The following is a 19515-nucleotide window of genomic DNA, read 5'->3' as shown; positions in this document are numbered from 1 at the left end:
TGTTTATATTTTATGTGTTATCCTTCCATGTTGATTTATAGTAACTTGTTGAATGGGAAAGTTAAAGCTTGGATGAACAAGTAGTTATATGCGCACACTTTACTTGCTAAAAAGTTTGAATTGGACATGTTGGACCTTGAATAACTGATTCAGCACCCCTCCCCCCCCCCCACAGTTATTCTAAAACATTTCTAACAATTAGTATTAGAGACATCTATTGATTTAGTTTCAAGGTACTAGAAGCAGGAAGATCAAGAAGTCCAAGAGAGAAGTTCCCAAGCTCAATAGAGATAATTTTGCTACATGGAAGAGTTTGATGAAATTGTGCCTTGGTTAAATAGGTGATCATGCAAAAACCTCAATTGGAACAAAGCATCTAAACCCAGTTGGACCTCTTACTACAGATGATTTGAGCAAAAGGAAGGAGCACAATCAGGCAATGCTGGAGATTGCCTCTACACTTAGTCGTGCTAAATTTGATGACATCAAAGAATGTGACACTACATTCAAGATTTGGAAAGCCCTAACATATATCTATGGAGGAGATAAGATTGTTTAGAGAGCAAAGAGAGGAAGCCTCAGAGGAAAGTTTGATGACATGAAAATGGAGGAAGGTGAGAATGCTGCTGAATATGGATCTAGAATGAAAGAAGTGGTAAGTATAATAAGGAGTCTAGGTGGTCAATTGGAAGAAGAGAATATCAATAGAAAATACCTAAGAACCCTACTCCCTATCTATGCTATTAGAGTTTCATCCATCCAAGAGCTAAGGTGTGATAGGGAAACACACTAACCTTTGAAGGAATTGTGGGAAGACTTACTACATTTGAATTGTCAAACTTTGACAACTATAGACCTCAGAACCTTGAATCTACTTTCAAGGCCAAGCTGAAATTGAAAGATACTAAGGAGGTGATGTCAAACAAGAAGAGAAGAAAAGGAAAACATGCATCTAGTGATAGCAGCATAGATGAGGAAGATGTGGAATAGTTTGAAGCACTACTGGCTAGAAGATTCCATAGAGGCAAAGGTATATTCAAAGGTAAGCTCCCTATCATTTGTTTTGATTGCAATGAAGTAGGTCATATTGCTGCAAGATGTACATAGAAGAAGAGTTACAAAGAAGGAAACAAGTACAAAAAAAGAGAGAAGATGATAATAGAGATTTCAAGGACAAAGGCAAAAGATGCTACATTGTTGAGGAGGATTCTGATGAGAATGATGATGAAGTAGTCTATGTGGCTATGAAGGATGAATCAAATAAAGATGAAGATGAAGCTACAACACTAGTGACTTGTGTGAACAAGAATGACAAGTGGATCATACACAATGGTTGCTCACATCACATGATAGGAGACAAAAGTAAGTTCATTACCTTTACCCAATATGATAAAAATAGTGTTAGATTTGGCAATGATGCTCCACGTCAAATCAATGGGAAAGGTTTCATTAAACTTATTGAGAAAATATAATGTGATAATGCATACTATATTGAAGGATTGAACTACAATTTTTTGAGTGTATCACAATTAGGCAATGTAGGTTGCAAAGTAGAATTTGGAAACAAAGTTTCCAAGATCTATGACACTAATGGAAATTTGATAGGAAAAAATGAACAAACTAGGAGTAATCTATTTTACCTAGATATGGAAGATGTAGCTTGTCTTGTTGTTAGACTTGAAGATGTGTGGCTATGGCATAAAATGTTGTGTCATGTTAACTTTGACAATCTGATTAGCATCAGAAAAAAGAAGAAAGTCAGAGTTTGCATAAACTGAAGAAGCTTGAAAATACAATGTGTAAACAATGTCAACTAGGAAAGATGATTAAGTCTAGTTTCAAAAGAAAAACATACACATCCAAAGAAGTACTAGAGTTAGTCCATACAGACTTATGTGGTCCAATAGAAGTGAAAAGCTACCTAGGAGACAGATACATAATGCTATTTGTAGATGACTATTCTAGGATGATGACTGCTATGTTCTTAAAGAAAAAATCTAATGCATTACAAATGTTTAAGTGGAATTTGGCAAGAGTTGAGAAGGAACCAAGTAAGAGTCTAAAATGCCTAAGATCAGATAGAGGAGGTGAGTTTACATCAAAGGAATTTGAGATATTCTACAATGACAAAAGTATCAAAAAGTAAACATCAGCACCAAGAACTCCACCTCAAAATGGTATTGCTGAAAGAAGGAATAGATTAGTAATAGATTGTGCAAGAACCTTGATGATGGAGAAGAATGTTTCTCTAAAGTACTAGAGAGAAGTTGTAAGTACTACTATTTACACCCTAAATAGAGTACAAGTCAAAAAAGGTACAAATGCAACACCTTTTAAACTATGGTACGGCCACTCACCTAATGTAAAACATTTCAAAGTCTTTGGTTGTAAATGTTATATTCTTAAAGATACTAGAAATGGTAAGTTTGATGCTAATAGTGATAAAAGCATATTCCTTGGATACTCCACTAGAAGTAAGGCATATAAGTGTTTGAATACTAACACTAACAAAACTGTGGAGAGTGAAAATGTAAATTTTTTTGAGCATGCAAAAGACCAAATTAATGAGTCCAAGCAATCAGAAAATTATAGATCCTTTGTATACTTTTATGAAGGAATGACTATTGAAGATAATACTACCAATCAAGTTGGGAATCAACCACAAATTTCAATATCAGCCAAGTCATAGCCAGTAAATGCTAAGCTACATTCAGAAGCCAAGTTGCAGAATGAAGAAAATGCACATTCTAATTCTAAAAATAGTATACATGAAAGAAATGATGAAGTACTAGATGAAGAAGAAAAAAATGACTCTGAAGCTAAAGGATTAAACATGGAAAGAAGGACAGAACCAAGGTTAGTCAAGTATGTGAGAAGACATCACCCTACAGATCAAATCATTGGTGACAAGGATGCACGACCAATGAAAAGAAATAGACTAAGGAATGAATCATGTTTGTTGAGAAAGTTTGAACCCAAAATAGTGAATGATGTACTACAAGATGATCATTGGTATAAAGCTATGGAAGAAGAGATAGATTAGATTGAGAAGAACAAAACCTGGACCCTAGTTCCTAGACTAGCTGATAGGAATGTAATTGGTACCAAATGGATGTTTAGGAACAAACTTGACGAGAATGGTGAGATAACAAGAAACAAAGCCAGACTAGTTTGCAAAGCCTATGTATAAGAAGAAGGATTGGATTATGGGGAAAGAGTTTCCCCTGTCATAAGAATAGAAGGAGTAAGAACATTGCTTGCATATGCTGCTTACAAAGGTTTCAAAGTCTACCAAATGGTATACTAGAAGAGGAAGTCTACATTGAACAACTAGAGTGATTTGTTGATGACAACAACAAAGATATGGTTTGCAAACTACATAAGGCACTTTATGGTTTGAAGCAAGCACCTAGAACATGGTATGAAAGACAGCAAAAATATCTTGTGAAGATAGGATTTGAGAGTACAAATGACAACAATAATTTGTACATCAAGGCTGAAAAGGTAAAGACATTTTGAAAGCTGAAACCTTTGTTGATGACATAGTATTTGGAGGAAAAGATGCTCTATGCAAAGATTTTTCTGATCAAATGAAGCATGAGTTTGAAATGTCAATGTTTGGAGAAATCAAATTCTTTGTTGGATTGCAAGTACATCAATTGAAGAATGGCATATTTGTAACCCAATCAAAATACATCAAGGAGATACTCAAAACATTTGGATTGGAAGACTCAAAACCAATTAGTACACCAATGGCAACAGGACATAAGTTATCAAAGAATGATGAGTCAACTGAAGTGAATCAGACAATGTATAGAATAATGATTGGAAAACTGCAATATGTTGTACATAGTAGGCTAGATATTGCATTAGCTATTGGAATAGTGAAAAGATTTTTTGAAAATCCAAGAGAAAATCATCTAATGGTAGTAAAGAAAGTACTGAGGTATATAAAAGGTAATGATGACTTTGGTTTGTACTTCAAGAGGAGTGAAAAGTTTGAGCTAAGAGCCTACATTGATGTAGATTGGGGAGGTAACATTGATGACATAAAAAAAACTAATGGAGGAGAGCTTTTCTTGGGAAAAAGATTGATTACATGGACTAACAAAAAGTAAAGTTGTACCTCACAATCCTTTACAGAAGCTGAATATGTTGTAGCTACTATAAACTCCACCAATATTGTATGGATCAAACATTTGTTGCAAGGTATGAAGGAAGAGGTAAATGAGCTTTTGATACTCTATTGTGATAATACAAGTGCTATCAACATATCAAAGAACCATGTAATGCATGCTAAAACCAAGCATATTGCAATCAAGTATCACTATGTAAGAGAATTGGTGGAAGACAAACAAGTGAAGATGGAATATGTTAGCTCAAAGGAACAGATTCCTGACATCTTCACAAAAGCACTACCTAAAGATGCTTTTGAGTATCTTAGAGGTAAGTTAGGGGCAATACCCCTAACCAAGGCTACTTAAGAAAAAGAAAGATTGCCTTGCATCAAATGAGCCGATTGTTGAGATATTACATATTGATGCAGAGGATACTTACTTTAGGATTCATGCCTAAAGTAATTGAAGTAAAAAAAAAAAGTCCCTAATCAGTCACAAGCAAGGTGATAGAGGGAGAAATTGAATGAACCTACAAATGCTACACTTGCATGATAAGATGCTAAGATAATATGTCTTTGGCATTATTGTCAAAGAGGGGGAAATGTTAAGAAACTGATCAACAACATTTGATCAATAGATTGAGGGAGAAAATGTAGAAATTGATCAAATGAAGATTGAGGGAGAAGATATAGAAGCTGATCAGAATATAGAATAGTAGAAGATAAGAAATGCAAAGGGAGTGAATGTAAGAAGGAAGAGAGGAAAGAGAAAGGATACAACAACTAAGAGGGAGAAGTGGAAATAAAGCAATCAGGATAGTAGAGCAAAAAGAGGGAGATGTGAAAACTAATGGTAACACAATTATTTTTTGGCATTTGACTTATTGTTCTAACCTAGTTAGCATTTGGTTGAATAGTATAGTTTGATGGTTGATCAGTTTGGTTTTCCATCAATGCCAAAGAGGGAGGTTGTTGGAAATCTGATTGAAAAGATCACTTTGAGAAGAAGATTGAAGGTCAAAGAGGGAGATTGGTTGATAAAGAATGTTTTCAATCATTATTTTGTCATTGATGTCAAACTTGCTATTTGTAGGAATGACAATTACTTATAAGATCCAAGTACTATCACTTAGTTGATTGATGAAGAGGATATGATCAACAAGATGTAACAAGAGTACCTAAGGGAAAGGTTGAGTTGTGGTTTTGTAATGAAGTGCAAGGATCAGTTAAGACAATGGTTAAATGATGTATTGATAACATGCTCAAAGATTCACATGTATTGAATTGCACATGTTGGACCTTGAATAACTGATTCACCCTCCCCTGCTCCCCTCCTTAATTATTCTAAAGCATTTCTAACACATGTCAATGGTAGGTTTAAAAGTCAAGATTCTCCCAAAAAGGGACAAGTCAAGGGAAGAGATGATTTTATCCCTAACTAAGTTCATCGGGTTAATCTCTTGACCTTCTTCAACATGAGAGATTTGGGTTTGAATAAACTCCAAAAGATTTTTCATCTAGGTTAGTAAGGATTTTTTTTAAACACCATTTAGGGCTAGAGAGGTGTGATTCCCAGTTCTAGAACATGCATTTCCTCCCTTGGGGTTTTAGGATGAGAGCACCTCGTCTTGAGTAGTCCTATACTTTACAATCAAGGCAAGAAAATCCTATGCCACACCAAATTGAGAGTTGACAATGTCCAATTCCTTGAAGGTTCCTTTGTCATGGAAATAGACATGCTAATACTAGTGGAAATCATCACCATCCTTTACCTTAAAAGAAAAGAACATGTGTCCAATTAAGACTATTGGGTGTCACCAAAGAAAGAGGGGGTCAGGATCAAGGAGGGTTGGGACCATTCAAATGCACCCAAGTAGGGAAGAAAATTCAAAACAAATTGGGCGGGAAAGTAATAAGGAGTTGTAGAGTAGTTGATAACGAACTTTGATTAGGTATATATTATGTTCAAATATTATATTTAGAAATCTATATATGTACAAATGTGCAAGTATTGGTTAGATGATAATTCTAATGCTTTTTAATTCATAGTAATCAAGACTAAACATTCATAGAAATAGTAGTCAAGACAATCACTTTCATTAGTTAATCTATAGATACCTTAAAATTTCATGATTTCATCCTTTGTCAAAACCTACTTAAATAATCACATTACTATAATTATTGTTATTAAGACAAGGTGTGATTATAAGAAGAGTCTTTTTGTGTTATGATAATATTTAATCATGAAGGTTCTTAGAATCTAATTCAAAACCTTTATAATCAATTGTAGAAGTTTTAAGATATAAAAGATAGAATATACAAAACAATCTAAGTGTGATAGTTGTATAATGTAATACCATTTTAAATTACTTAAATATATATATTTTAATATAATATATGATCATTCTTATATTTTAAGACTTAAATATATAATTTTAGACACCTATTTAAAAAATTTAGATACCTAGTTCAACAAACAATCAAAATTTATGAAAAAATATTTTTTTAAATAAAATAAAATATTAAAAATTAAAAATACAATTGTATTTGCAATTTCATATAAAATAAAAACGATTTTTTCAATTTATACAAGAAATAAATTAAATGAAATGCCAACAACAAAATAAATATAAAACAAGATTAAAAGAATGCTACATATAGAAGATTCTCTTTTCCAAATCATGTCATACTTTAGTGTGATGTTGCCACGTGTAAAGTTAAGGCATTAACATTGATTTAATAAAATACAAGGGAAGGGAAATTAATGAAGCGTGGAAAGGTCTCTCTCATAATTTATGAAGGAAATAATACTTTCTTGGTGATAAATAACTTTACATGATTACACTATTGTCTCCATTCAATTCCATGACATTTTATACGGGTTGGACAGGTTTCAATCATATGAGATAGATGATACAATATACGGTAGTTTAAAGACACTTTTATTCTAGTGTCGTCATTAGAAATGTGTACAACTTTTGTCTCATTTGCCTTTAGCCTCCCATCATTGTGAACAATTTTTTTGTAAAGGCTTGTCTTCATGTTAGTGTTTGTTTTATTTACTTTAAAACAAAAATATTTTTGTCTTCAATCTTTAGATGTTTTAGGCAGGGAATAGTTTCTAGGAACAAGGTTGATATATTAAAGTCTTTTTTTTCCTTTAGTTTGGATGTGTATCTATTTGATTCATTAGTGGAATAGGTTAAAAATAGAGGGATGATTTCATATAATAGATATTTAAAATGATAAAAAAGAAGGTAAGAGCTTATATAGTATAATAGTAAGTTGTGAGTCTTTTATTTGGGAGATCTTGGGTTTGAGTCTACCCGAACTTAATAAATAACATTAATTAATTTTGGATTCGGACTATTACCCATAAATAAACGATAAAAGTTCTTTGATCTTAATGTCAATTAAGTAATCCATTTGTCCAACGAGTATCAAATAACTATGGAAAATGAATTAAGAAATATCTTAGTCTATTTTTTAGTTAGCAATTATGCAATACATGAGGCCAATTGGTATGCCATTTAGAAAATGATCTTATTGTGCAACAAAGATTAGGTCTCAAATAAAAAGTAATTATTTTTAACCAATTATCCTCTAGATTAGGAAGTTAATTAGACTCATGTAATGTTTTTAGTAAAGAGAGGAGAGTGATGGATACAAAGAGGGAGATAGAGAATGAATATTAAAAGAGTGGAAGAGGAGGGGAGGTGTTTGTGCATTTAAAAAGGCATAATGTGGTAAGTTTTTTTTTATAAAACCAGAACAAATCTAATGTATTGTCCCATAGTACACAGATAGAACTGTCCCAATAGATTGACACTAGATTACCATTAACAGTACATTAACAACAACTAGTGAATATTAACCAATTTAAGAAACAACATACTAATTCTACCTCTATTAAAAAAAAAAGACCAGTTCTAAATTGCCAACCCTAGTCATAGTACCACATAGTAGGTAAAGTAAAGTAGCCTAATCTAATAGAGCTTAAAGTCTCAGCAATATTAAAAGCATTTAACATGTGCCATGCAAGGAAAAACAACAAAGAGTTAACCTTAGTAAAAAAGCTATAAACTAATGCATTAAAACTAAGGCCCTAAAGGCCAAATAGAGGCTAAAAAAATAAAAGGCATGTAGAATTTATCACAGTTTGTTCTCGATCGTCTTCTTTGATAGAAAAATTCTAGCTGACTTGTCAGAAGTGAATTGTAACATATTTTAATAATATTCATCCTTCGTCACCTTACCACCTTTCACATGTTCTTGCAACATATATAAGGTTGTAGTTGAACTATCTATCATATTAAGTGTAAGCCTACTCACATCTTTCAAATGCTTATCCAAAATTGTCACTTCATCCCTAATGTTCTAAAGGCCACCTTTAATAGTACTTGTTATTAAGTGTGCCACTGATACCGCTTGGGGCATGACTTGGGCTAGTCGTAACCATAAGAATATTGTGCTCAACAATATGAGGTTAGGGAGGAGCAATAGGATGGTTGATATTAATCAAAAAGATAAGGGGGTATTGTTGGAAACTACAATTGAAACAATTTTTATGTTGTCGTTGATGTCAAACCTTATTGGTGAGACAATTTATACTTGAGTAGAGTGCCATATCAAGATGATTGATGAAGAGGATTTGAAAAGAATAGATGACAAGAGGATCTAGTCGAAAGGTTAAGTCATGTGGAACTATAGTGGGCACTTGATCAAGTGAACTTTGACAAGATAATATGTTGTTTAATCATAACACTAAGTGGAAAATACAGTTAACTTGAAGCCTGAAAGAGATGATCAATGAAGGACAAAATACATAGGTTAAACCATGCTTCAAAGCAGAAGCTTAAGGAGCATATAGTTGAGATGAGTTGTGCTAGTATCAACTGAGTGAACAGTAAAAGCCAAGAAAATATAGTGTTAATCAAGAACCAATAAAGACAGAGTATCAAAAAAGTTAGACCGAGCGAAGTGAGTGTAAGCTGAGAAAGATAGTTAGTGAAGAACAAGTTATCTAGTGATGGCCAAGGCCGAGGAATACAATTTTGGCTGAGTGTCATCATTTGTTAGTTTGTGAAGGAATCAAGATTCCTAGTCATCATAGTTAACTATTTGGATTGGTCAAAGTGCTTAAAGGATTATAACTATTGATGAAATGGAGCATTTAATGCAAGAGAAACCATGTTTAAGCATTTCTAGGAATGGATTCAAAGAGAAATTTTGGGACGTTTCTAGAAGGGAAGAGGTTGAATGAGAAGGTGGACAGATTCATTGTATGTGTTAAATCTGATCATAGCTCTAAGATCAATGGTGGTGTTTAAGTGGAGAAAGATGAGACTTTATATCTATTTAAGGAGGCATGCAGATTAACCTTGAAGATGTTAGGAGTTACTAATTTTGTTAACTACTAAACTAGAGAAGAAGGCTTTGAAGAAGGAGAATAGTAGAGGTGAAGAATGATTTCTTAAAGAATTTTCTAAGAAGGTCAGAGATAGTGATGGAGACATGAATGGATTTTAGTCAATGATATAGAAAATAAGCTACATTGGGATTTGTATATTCAAAGTGAGCTATATTTATCAGATCAACATGATGTTACTTTCTAACCAGTTTATCAGGTGAAATACTTTAATCAAGGTTGACCAAATAGTTACATGTAAATCTTTTAACTAAGGTGAAATTCTAATGGAATATTCTAAATTCCTCTAGTAAGGCCACTCCTAATAGGGTTATTGATTCTTTTAACATGATCACACCTAACACTATGTATTGTAACCTTTAACAGGGTTAGCTCCTAATAGAGCTCAATTCAGAAGAGTGAAAACTTGGTAGCATTTTATTGGTGTTTTTTCCCAAATTTGGTTTCCACATTAAATCCTAGTGTCTTATTTGTGTGGATGTTATTTGAGATTTTTTATTGTTTTATGTTCTACATTCTAAAAGCTAAGTTAGTATTGGGATAATAAGTTACATGTTAATGAATGTTAAATTGCTATAGAGACCGAGCTATTTAATGAATAGATCTAAGTTGTTTGATGAGTTATAAATTTTAATTGGTACATCCTGAGGATAATTAGTTATTCCAAATCATTATAATAATCGGTATCAAATTTGTGGTGCTTGTGGTGAAAATTTTGAAGGTACTTGAAGCTAAAGATCAAGATGTATAAAAAGGATGTACCCAAGTTAAACAAGGAGAACTTTCCTGGATGACAATTTTTGATGAATCTACACATTGCTAGAACTAGAGATTCAACAATATTCTACTTGGAAAATGAATATGTAATAGTACCTACACCTATGACAACCCAGTATATAATGGAGAAACAAGAATTCAAACATGCAGTGTTGGAGATTACATCTTCCCTAAGGTATTAAGAGATTGTATTGGATACAATTGTGTATTGTGTATTGTCTTTGATGTTACGCAAATGTCATATCAGTCATCAGACAGAGTCTACCGAGCTCAGATGATCAGCAAAGCAATTTACAGTGTCTACCGAACATTCTTGAACATTACACAAAAAAGTTAATGTCTACCGAGCTCACTCGGGCATCAAAGGATTTTGTAGAAGAAAAGTTAGTATTAACCGAGCTCCCAAGGTTAATGAAGAAAATTTAATGTCTATCGGGCTTACTCGAGCATCAAAGGACTTTTGTAGCAGAAAGTTAGTGTTAATCGAGCTCCCAAGGTTAACGAAGAAAAGTTAATGTCTATCGAGCTCACTCGATCATCAAAGGAAATGTGGCAGAAAGTTAGCTTCTACCAAGCTCACAAGGTCAGCAAAGGAAGGTCAGTGCTAACCGAGTTCACTCGGTCTCCAAAGGATTTTTATAGGGTTTGTAGTGTTTACCAAGCTTCACTTGGTTAACACTAGAAAACCATTCTAGAGCAGTGGTTATCGAGCTGGGTCGGCCAACGCAGGATTTTATTGTTTTTATATTAAGTTCAATTGTTTTGTCCAATAAATGTAGCTGACTGATGTAATGATTTTTTCAGTTGTTGTAACTTATATTTGAGTCAACTTGATAATCTGAAAGGTATATATATAGATGTTCAAGTTGTGAATTTGAGAATGAATGTGAATATATGGATGAGGATCGAATAAGCGAATATTGAGCAAATTCTGATGAAGGATTAGATATCCTGGAGGAGCTACAAAGTTGTATTCGATCAGTAAAGATCCAGTAAAGCACAATAGAGATCTGTAATCAGCAAAAGATAAGTTGCATATCATTCAAGTCACTTAATTGTTTCTTTCTAATCATTGTAACAGTGAATCTAGAATCTCTTTACAAAATTGGTTTAACAACCATTTTGTAAATCCTCTAACAAGGTGGCAGTTCAGTTGAATTGTTCTAAAGACCTCTAACCAGGCCACTCCTAACAAGGTGATTAAATCCTCTAACAAGGTCACACCTAATAGTGTGTATTGTAACCTTTAACAGGGTTGGATCCTAACAGGGCTCACTTCATAAGAGTAAAAATTGGTGACTAGTTACTTGGTGGTTTTTCCCATATTGGGTTTCCACGTTAAATCTAGTGTCTCTTGTGTTCATTTATTTAACCTTTGCATGCATATTAATAACTATGAATGCTAGATGATCAGTAACTAGTTAACCTACCAAATTACAGTATTCCTGCACTATTTACTGAGTATCAGCAGTAAATAAGCATTATAGACATCTAAGGGATTTTTGGAATTGTTTTTGTGGTAACTGATTCACCCCTCCCCTCTCAGTTACTTCATCTATATTTTCAACAATTGGTATCAGAGCTTTTGGTGATTACAGGATAAGATTTCAAGGATCCAAGCCAAAGATCAGAATGTCTTATAAGAGGGAAATTCCAAGACTTAACAGGGACAACTTCTCAGCATGGAAAGGGTTGATGAGACTTTATCTAGCTTCTATTGGAGATACAGGACTAAAATACCTTGATGAAAAATATGTAGAACCAGCTGGTACACTATCTGTCAATGATATTACTAAAAATAAGACCCACAACATTATGATGATAGATATAGAATATGCTCTAAGTTATGAAAATTTTGATGATATCAAGGACTACAATTCTGTATTTGAAATGTGGGAAAAGCTGAAAGAAATCTATGGAGGAGATGACAATGTAAGAAGAGCCAAAGCAGAAAGTCTGAGAGGACAGTTTGATCAAATGAAAATGAGAGAGGATGAAAACATTGCCAAATATGTTGAAAGAGTTAAAGTATGTGTTAGTGCAATCAAAGCACTTGGAGGAGATATCAAGGAGGAGACAATAATAAGTAAAGTTCTCAGAACATTACTACCCATTTATGCAATTAGAGTCTCAGCAATTCAAGAAAGAAGATGTGAAGCAAATCATAAGATAAATCTAGAGGCCATAGTTGGAAGATTATCTGCATTTGAACTAGACAACTTTGACACCTATGTTCTAGCTTCCAAAAATATTGAATCAGCATTTGAAGCCAAACTTTCACTCAAGGAGAAAAGAAAAAAGAAAAAGGAATCTTAGTCAGAAAGTGAAGATGAATTAGACCAAAGTTCAAACAGTGATCTTGAGGTGATTGAAGCTCTACTAGCAAGGAAATATTCTAGAGGCAGAGGAAAATATAAAGGTAAAGTTCCTCTAATCTATTTTTCATGTGAAGAAGTTGGTCATATTGTTGCTAGGTGCCCAAACAAGTAGAATAAAGATGAGAAGAAAGGTTACAAGTACAATGGCAAGAAAGACTTCAAATCATTCAAAGATAAAGGTAAGAAAACATATTTTATGGCTAAAGATTCTAATAATTCTAATAATGAAGAAGAAGATGAAATTGTCTACATTGCTTTGAAAGATGAGTCTAATAATAATGAGGAAATGGCACTCATTTCTCATATGAACAAAAATGATACATGGATCATAGATAGTGGTTGTTCTCATCACATGACTAGTGATAAAACTAAGTTTGAATACTTTGAAGACTATGATGGTGGCAGTTTAAGATTTGGTAACAATGAACCTTGTTGTATAAAAGGAAGATGAAGAATCTCTCTAACCAAATAACTTATATGTGATAATGCCTATTGGGTAGAAGGACTAAAGCATAATTTTTTGAGTGTGGCATAGCTGCTCAATAATGGATTCAAAGTAGAATTCATGCATGGAAAAGCAAGACTCTTGGATGGAAAAGAAAAACTGATTGGATTAGGTACCCAAACAAAAGGTAACTTATTTTATCTTGAACTTGGTGAATGTTCATGTTTTATTGCTCAAGTTGAAGAAAGTTGGTTATGGCATAAAAGGTTGTGTCATGTCAATTTTGATAATTTGGTGAAGATAAGAAAATTCAAGAAAGTAAGAAGCATTCCTAACATAAAGAAACCTGAGGTCGGTCTATGCAAGAATTGTTAGATTGGTAAAATGGGAAAGACTAGTTTTAAAAGTAAAAACTATCAGTTTGAAGATATATTAGAAATTGTGCATACTAATTTATGTGGACCCATTGAAATTGAAAGCTATACTAGAGAAAAAAATTTCATTCTTTTTGTTGATGATTACTCAAGAATGATGATTGTCATGTATTTAAGGAACAAATCAGAAGTATTTGAGAAATTCAAATGGTATTTGGCCAGAGTAGAAAAGGAAACAGGGAAAAGATTGAAATGCTTAAAGTCAAATAGAGGTGGAGAATTCATTTCACATGAGTTCAATAAATTTTGCATTGAAAGAGGAATCAAAAGATAGGTATCAACCCCTAGAACTCCTGAGAAAAATGGAATAGCTGAAAGGAGGAACAGATCTAACATGGATTGTGCGAGAACCTTAATGATTGAAAAGAGCATTGCTATCAAATATTGGAAGGAAGCTATCAGCACTGCAGTTCATACCTTAGACAGAGTACAGCTAAAAAAGGACTCATTCAAAACCCCCTATGAGCTATGGTATGGCTATAAACCTAATGTACATTATCTAAAAGTATTTAGAAGTAAATCTTACATTTTGAAAGAATCTAGAAAAGGAAAATTCGATGTGAAAAGTGATGAAGGAATATTTTTGGGATACTCTTGCAAAAGTAAAGCATATAGATGTTTGAACTTGTCTACTTACAAAGTCATAGAAAGTGCACATGTGAAAGTTGATGAGTTTGCATAAAGGACTAAAGAAGAAATCAAAAGGGAACCAGAAGATTATAGAAGGTTTCTTTTCATTGAACTTGATACAGTACCAATCAATCAAGAATCTTCTACTCCCAAGTCATTAGTAACTGAGTTATAGGAAGTTCAAACTGAGTTACAACAACACAAGTTACATTCAGATGCTACCGAGCAAGTGTCTACCGAGTCTAAAGGACCTGAGCCAATATCTACCAAGCCAAAATAGCCAGAACCTGAAGTTGAAGTGCAAGAGGATAACAATGAAATTCATTCAAAAGGCAAGGAACTTGTATTAGCAAAATATGTCAGAAGACATCATTCAGTAGATCAGATCATTGGATAAAAATTTGAAGGAACCATGACAAGAAGTAAGTTGAAAGGTACTTGTTTAATTGCTGATTTTGAACTTAGAAATATCAAAGATGCATTTGGAAATGATAGTTAGATTGAGGCTATGAATGAAAAAATAGAGCAGATAGAGAAAAACAAGACATGGACTCTTGTACCTAGGCCTAAAGATAAAAATGTGATTGGAACTAAGTGGATATTCAGAAACAAGTTGACTGAAGATGGTAAGGTATCAACAAACAAAGCTAGACTAGTATGCAAAGGATATGCTCAAGAAGAAGGAATAGACTATGGAGAAACTTTTGCCCCTGTTGCAAGATTGGAAGGAGTCAGAACCTTACTTGCATATGCTGCTCACAAAAGATTCAAAGTTTATCAGATGGATGTCAAGTCCGCATTCCTCAATGATATACTAGATGAAGAAGTTTACATTGAACAACCTGAATGTTTTGTTGATCCAGATAAAAGGAACATGGTCTGCAAATTACACAAGGCATTGTATGGTCTGAAACAAGCCCCTAGAGCATGGTATGAAAGATTGCATAACTATCTTATTCAGATTGGTTTTTAAAGAACTAATGCTAATAGTAGCTTGTGTATAAAGGAAGGACCAGATAATAAGATTGTCTTGTCAGAAATATTTGTAGATGATACTGTTTTCACAGGGAATGATGATCTTTGCAAATAATTTTTAGAAAAAATTAATAAGGAATTTGAAATGTCTATGTTTGGTGAAATCAAATTCTTTGTTGGTCTTCAAATTCAACAGAATAAAAATGGTATCTACATCACTCAATCAAAATACATCAAGGAGATATTGGAAAAGTTTGGTATGGAAGATTGTAAACCAGTTGGGACTCCTATGTGTACTGGATTAAAACTTACCAAGGAAGATGAATCAAAAGAAGTAGATCAAACATTGTATAGATCTATGATTGGAAAGCTACAATATGTAGTTCATACTAGGCTAGATATTGCACTTGCAGTTGGTATTGTAGCAAGATTTTCAGCAAAATCAAGAGAAAATCACATGATGGCAATCAAAAGAATAATGAGATATTTGAAAGGAACTGAAGATTATGGTTTATGGTACAAATTTGGAGGTAATCTGGATTTAAAAGTGTTTAGTGATGCTGATTGGCTAGGAAACCTTGATGACAGAAAAATTACAAGTGGAGGAGCATTCTTTCTTGGAAATCAGACAAGCAAAAAGTAGAATTGTACATCCCAACATACAGCAGAGGTAGAGTATGTTGCTGCAGCAGTAAACTGTTCTAATATTATTTAGTTTAAATAGTTGTTGGAAGGCATGAAGGTGGAAATCAAAGAACTAGTTGTTATGTTCTGTGATAATACAAGTGCAATCAACATATCTAAGAATCCAGTGATGTATTCCAAAACCAAGCACATTGCAATAAAATATCATTTTGTCAGAGATTGGTGCAAGATAAGGAGATCGGATTGGAATATGTCCATACAAAGGAACAAATTGCTGACATATCCACAAAGCCATTACCTAAGGATGCATTCTTGTATCTAAGAGGTAAGTTGGGAGTCACTCCCCTATCTAAAGTTCACTAAAATGAAGTTTTAGTGATGCATCAACGCATACCAAGTTGAAGATCTATCAGTTGATGCAAAATAATCAGGAAATATTGCATATGAATCAGTACTAAAGGGACATTAAAATTCATTTGAGTTTTGTTGTCTTTGGCATGTGTTGTCAAAGAGTGAGAGTTTTACTGTCATATCTTTCTGAAATTTGTTTGAGAGGAAGAGTTTGCTATGTAATTCCTTCACAAAGAGAGATTACTGAAAGAGGGAGAGTTTTCTATCTAATAGAGAAAGTTGTTCTGATAGAAAAAGACTTATTAGACTTGTTTTCAAATTTCATTCTAGTATGACATGTTGTGTTGCCATCAATGCCAAAGAGGGAGATTATTGGATACAATTGTTAATTGTGTATTGTCTTTGATGTTACACAAATGTCATATCAGTCATCAGACAAAGTCTACCGAGCTCAGATGATCAGCAAAGCAATTTATAGTGCCTATCGAACGTTCCTGAACATTACATAGAAAAGTTAATGTCTATCGAGCTCACACAAGCATCAAAGGATTTTGTAGCAAAAAAGTTAGTATTAACCGAGCTCCCAAGGTTAACGAAGAAAAGTTAATGTCTACCGAGCTCACTCGGGCATCAAAGAATTTTTTTAGCAAAAAGTTAGTGTTAACCGAGCTTCCAAGGTTAACGAAGAAAAGTTAATGTCTACCGAACTCACTCGATCATCAAAGGAAATGTGGTAGAAAGTTAGCTTCTACCGAACTTACAAGGCCAACAAAGGAAGGTCAGTGCTAACTGAGTTCACTCGGTCTCCAAAGGATTTTTGCAGGGTTTGCAATGTTTACCAAGCTTCACTTGGTTAACATTGGAAAACCATGCTGGAGTAGTGGTTACTTAGTTGGGTTGGCCAGCGAAGGATTTTATTGTTTTGATATTAAGTTCAATTGTTTCATGCAATAAATGTAGCTGATTGATGTAATAATTTTTTCAGTTGTTGTAACTTATATTTGAGCTGACTTGATAATCTAAAAGGTATATATATAGATGTTCAAGTTGTGAATTTGAGAATGAATGTGAATATATGGATGAGGATGGAATAAGCAAATATTGAGCAAATTCTAAGGAAGGATTAGATATTTTGGAGGAGCTACAAAGTTGTATTCAATCAGTAAGGATCCAGTAAAGCAAAACAAAGATCTGTAATTAGCAAAAGATAAGTTGCATATCATTTAGGTCACTTCATTGTTGCTTTCTAATCATTGTAACAGTGAATCCAAAATCTCTTTATAGAGTTGGTTTAATAGTCATTTTGTAAATCCTCTAACAAGGTGATAGTTCAATTGAATTGTTCTAAAGACCTCTAACCAAGCCACTCCTAACAGGGTGATTAAATCCTCTAACAAGGTCACACCTAATAGTGTGTATTGTAACCTTTAACAGGGTTGGCTCCTAATAGGGCTCACTTCAAAAGAGTAAAAATTGGTGACTAGTTACTTGGTGATTTTTCCCATATTGGGTTTCCACGTTAAATATGGTGTCTCTTGTATTCATTTATTTAACCTTTGCATGCATATTAATAACTATGAATGCTAGATGATCAGTAACTAGTTAACCTACTGAATTACAGTATTCCTACACTATTTACCGAGTATCAGCAGTAAATAAGAATTATAGACATCTAAGGGATTTTTGGAATTATTTTTGTGGTAACTAATTCAAGCCTCCCCTCTCACTTACTTCATCTATATTTGCAACAGATTGATGACATAAATGACTATAATATTGCAAAGAAGATGTAGGAAAAGTTGGCTTAGATTAATGGAGGAGAAAATAATGTACTAAGAGCCAAATCAAAAAGCTTGAGCATAAATTTTGATGACATGAAGATGGTAGAAGGTGAGAAAATTGCTCAATATGTTGAAAGAATCAAAGAAATTGAGAATTCTATTAGAGGAGCTAAAGGAAATATCAATGATGAGACTATGATCAGAAAGGTACTAAAAACCTTACTTCTTATTTATGCTATTAAAATTTCTACAATACAAGAACTAAGACGTGTACTCCTGGTAATGATCTTACCTTGGATGGTGTGGTTGGTAGACTTGCTACTTTTGAATTATAAAATTTTTATAATTTTACTGCCACTGCTATTGAATCTAATTTCAAGTCACAATCAATTTTACATAAGTTTAAGAAGAAGAAAGGAAAGCATGAGGATAGTGAGAGTGAATCATCTAATGATGATCTTGATGATATTGAAGCATTAATGACTAGGAGACTACCAAGAGGTAAAGGAAAATATAAAGGTAAACTTCCTATAATCCATTTTTTATGCAATAAAGTTGGTCATATTGCTACAAGATGTCCTGATAGAGATGACAAGGATGAGAGGAAAGATAACAAGTTCAAAGGAAGAGGAGATGGAAAAGATAACAAAGGATACAAAGATTACAAAGGCAATGGTAAGAAGTCTTGTTACATTGTTGAAGAGGATATTGATGATGATTCTAATAGTAATGATGAATACATTGTTTATGTTTCTATGCAAGATTATTTTGATAAAGATGAGAAAATTACACTTATTACATACATGAGTAGAGGCGATAGATGAATAATTGATAGTGGTTGCTTACATCACATGACTAGTGATAAAAGTAAGTTTGAAACTTTAGAATATTATAGAGGTAGTGTTAAGTTTGATAATGATGCACCGTGTCTAAATTCTTATAGTTTAAAACTTTAGGCTATAAAGTTTAATTTGAGAATCAGAAGGCCAAGATCTACAATGGATCTAGTGAATTTATTGGAAGTGGAGACAAAACAAAAGGTAACTTGTTCTATCTAGACCTCTATGATGATACATGTTTTTTTTCACCATGTGATGATGTATGCTTATACAATAAGAGGTTATCTCATATGAACTATGATAATTTGGTAAGCATTAGTAAGATGAAGAAAGTAAGAGATTGCCAAGATTGAAGAAACCTAATAATGTAATATGTAAACAATGTCAATTGGGAAAAATAACAAAATCTAGTTTCAAGAGAGAAAGACATATACTTCTGATGTTATTTTAGAGTTAGTTCATACTGACCTTTATGGACCTATTGGAGTGCAAAGCTATTGGGGCAAAAAATACTTTATTCTATTTTTTAATCATTACACTAGAATGATGATTGTGATGTTTCTGGAAAAAAAAATTGATGCATTTCAAAATTTTAAGTAGTATTTGGCTAGAGTTGAAAAGGAAATAGGTAAAATCCAAAAAGTGTATGAGATCTAATAGAGGAGGTGAATTCATATCTAAGGAATTCAACACATTTTTCAATTATAGAGGAATA

Source organism: Cupressus sempervirens, chromosome 2 (genome assembly GCF_028749045.1).
Source record: "Cupressus sempervirens isolate cs-2001-9-10 chromosome 2, ASM2874904v1, whole genome shotgun sequence".
Taxonomy (NCBI): domain Eukaryota; kingdom Viridiplantae; phylum Streptophyta; class Pinopsida; order Cupressales; family Cupressaceae; genus Cupressus; species Cupressus sempervirens.
The sequence above is the reverse complement of the archived record's forward strand: the minus strand, read 5'-3'. Positions refer to the sequence as shown.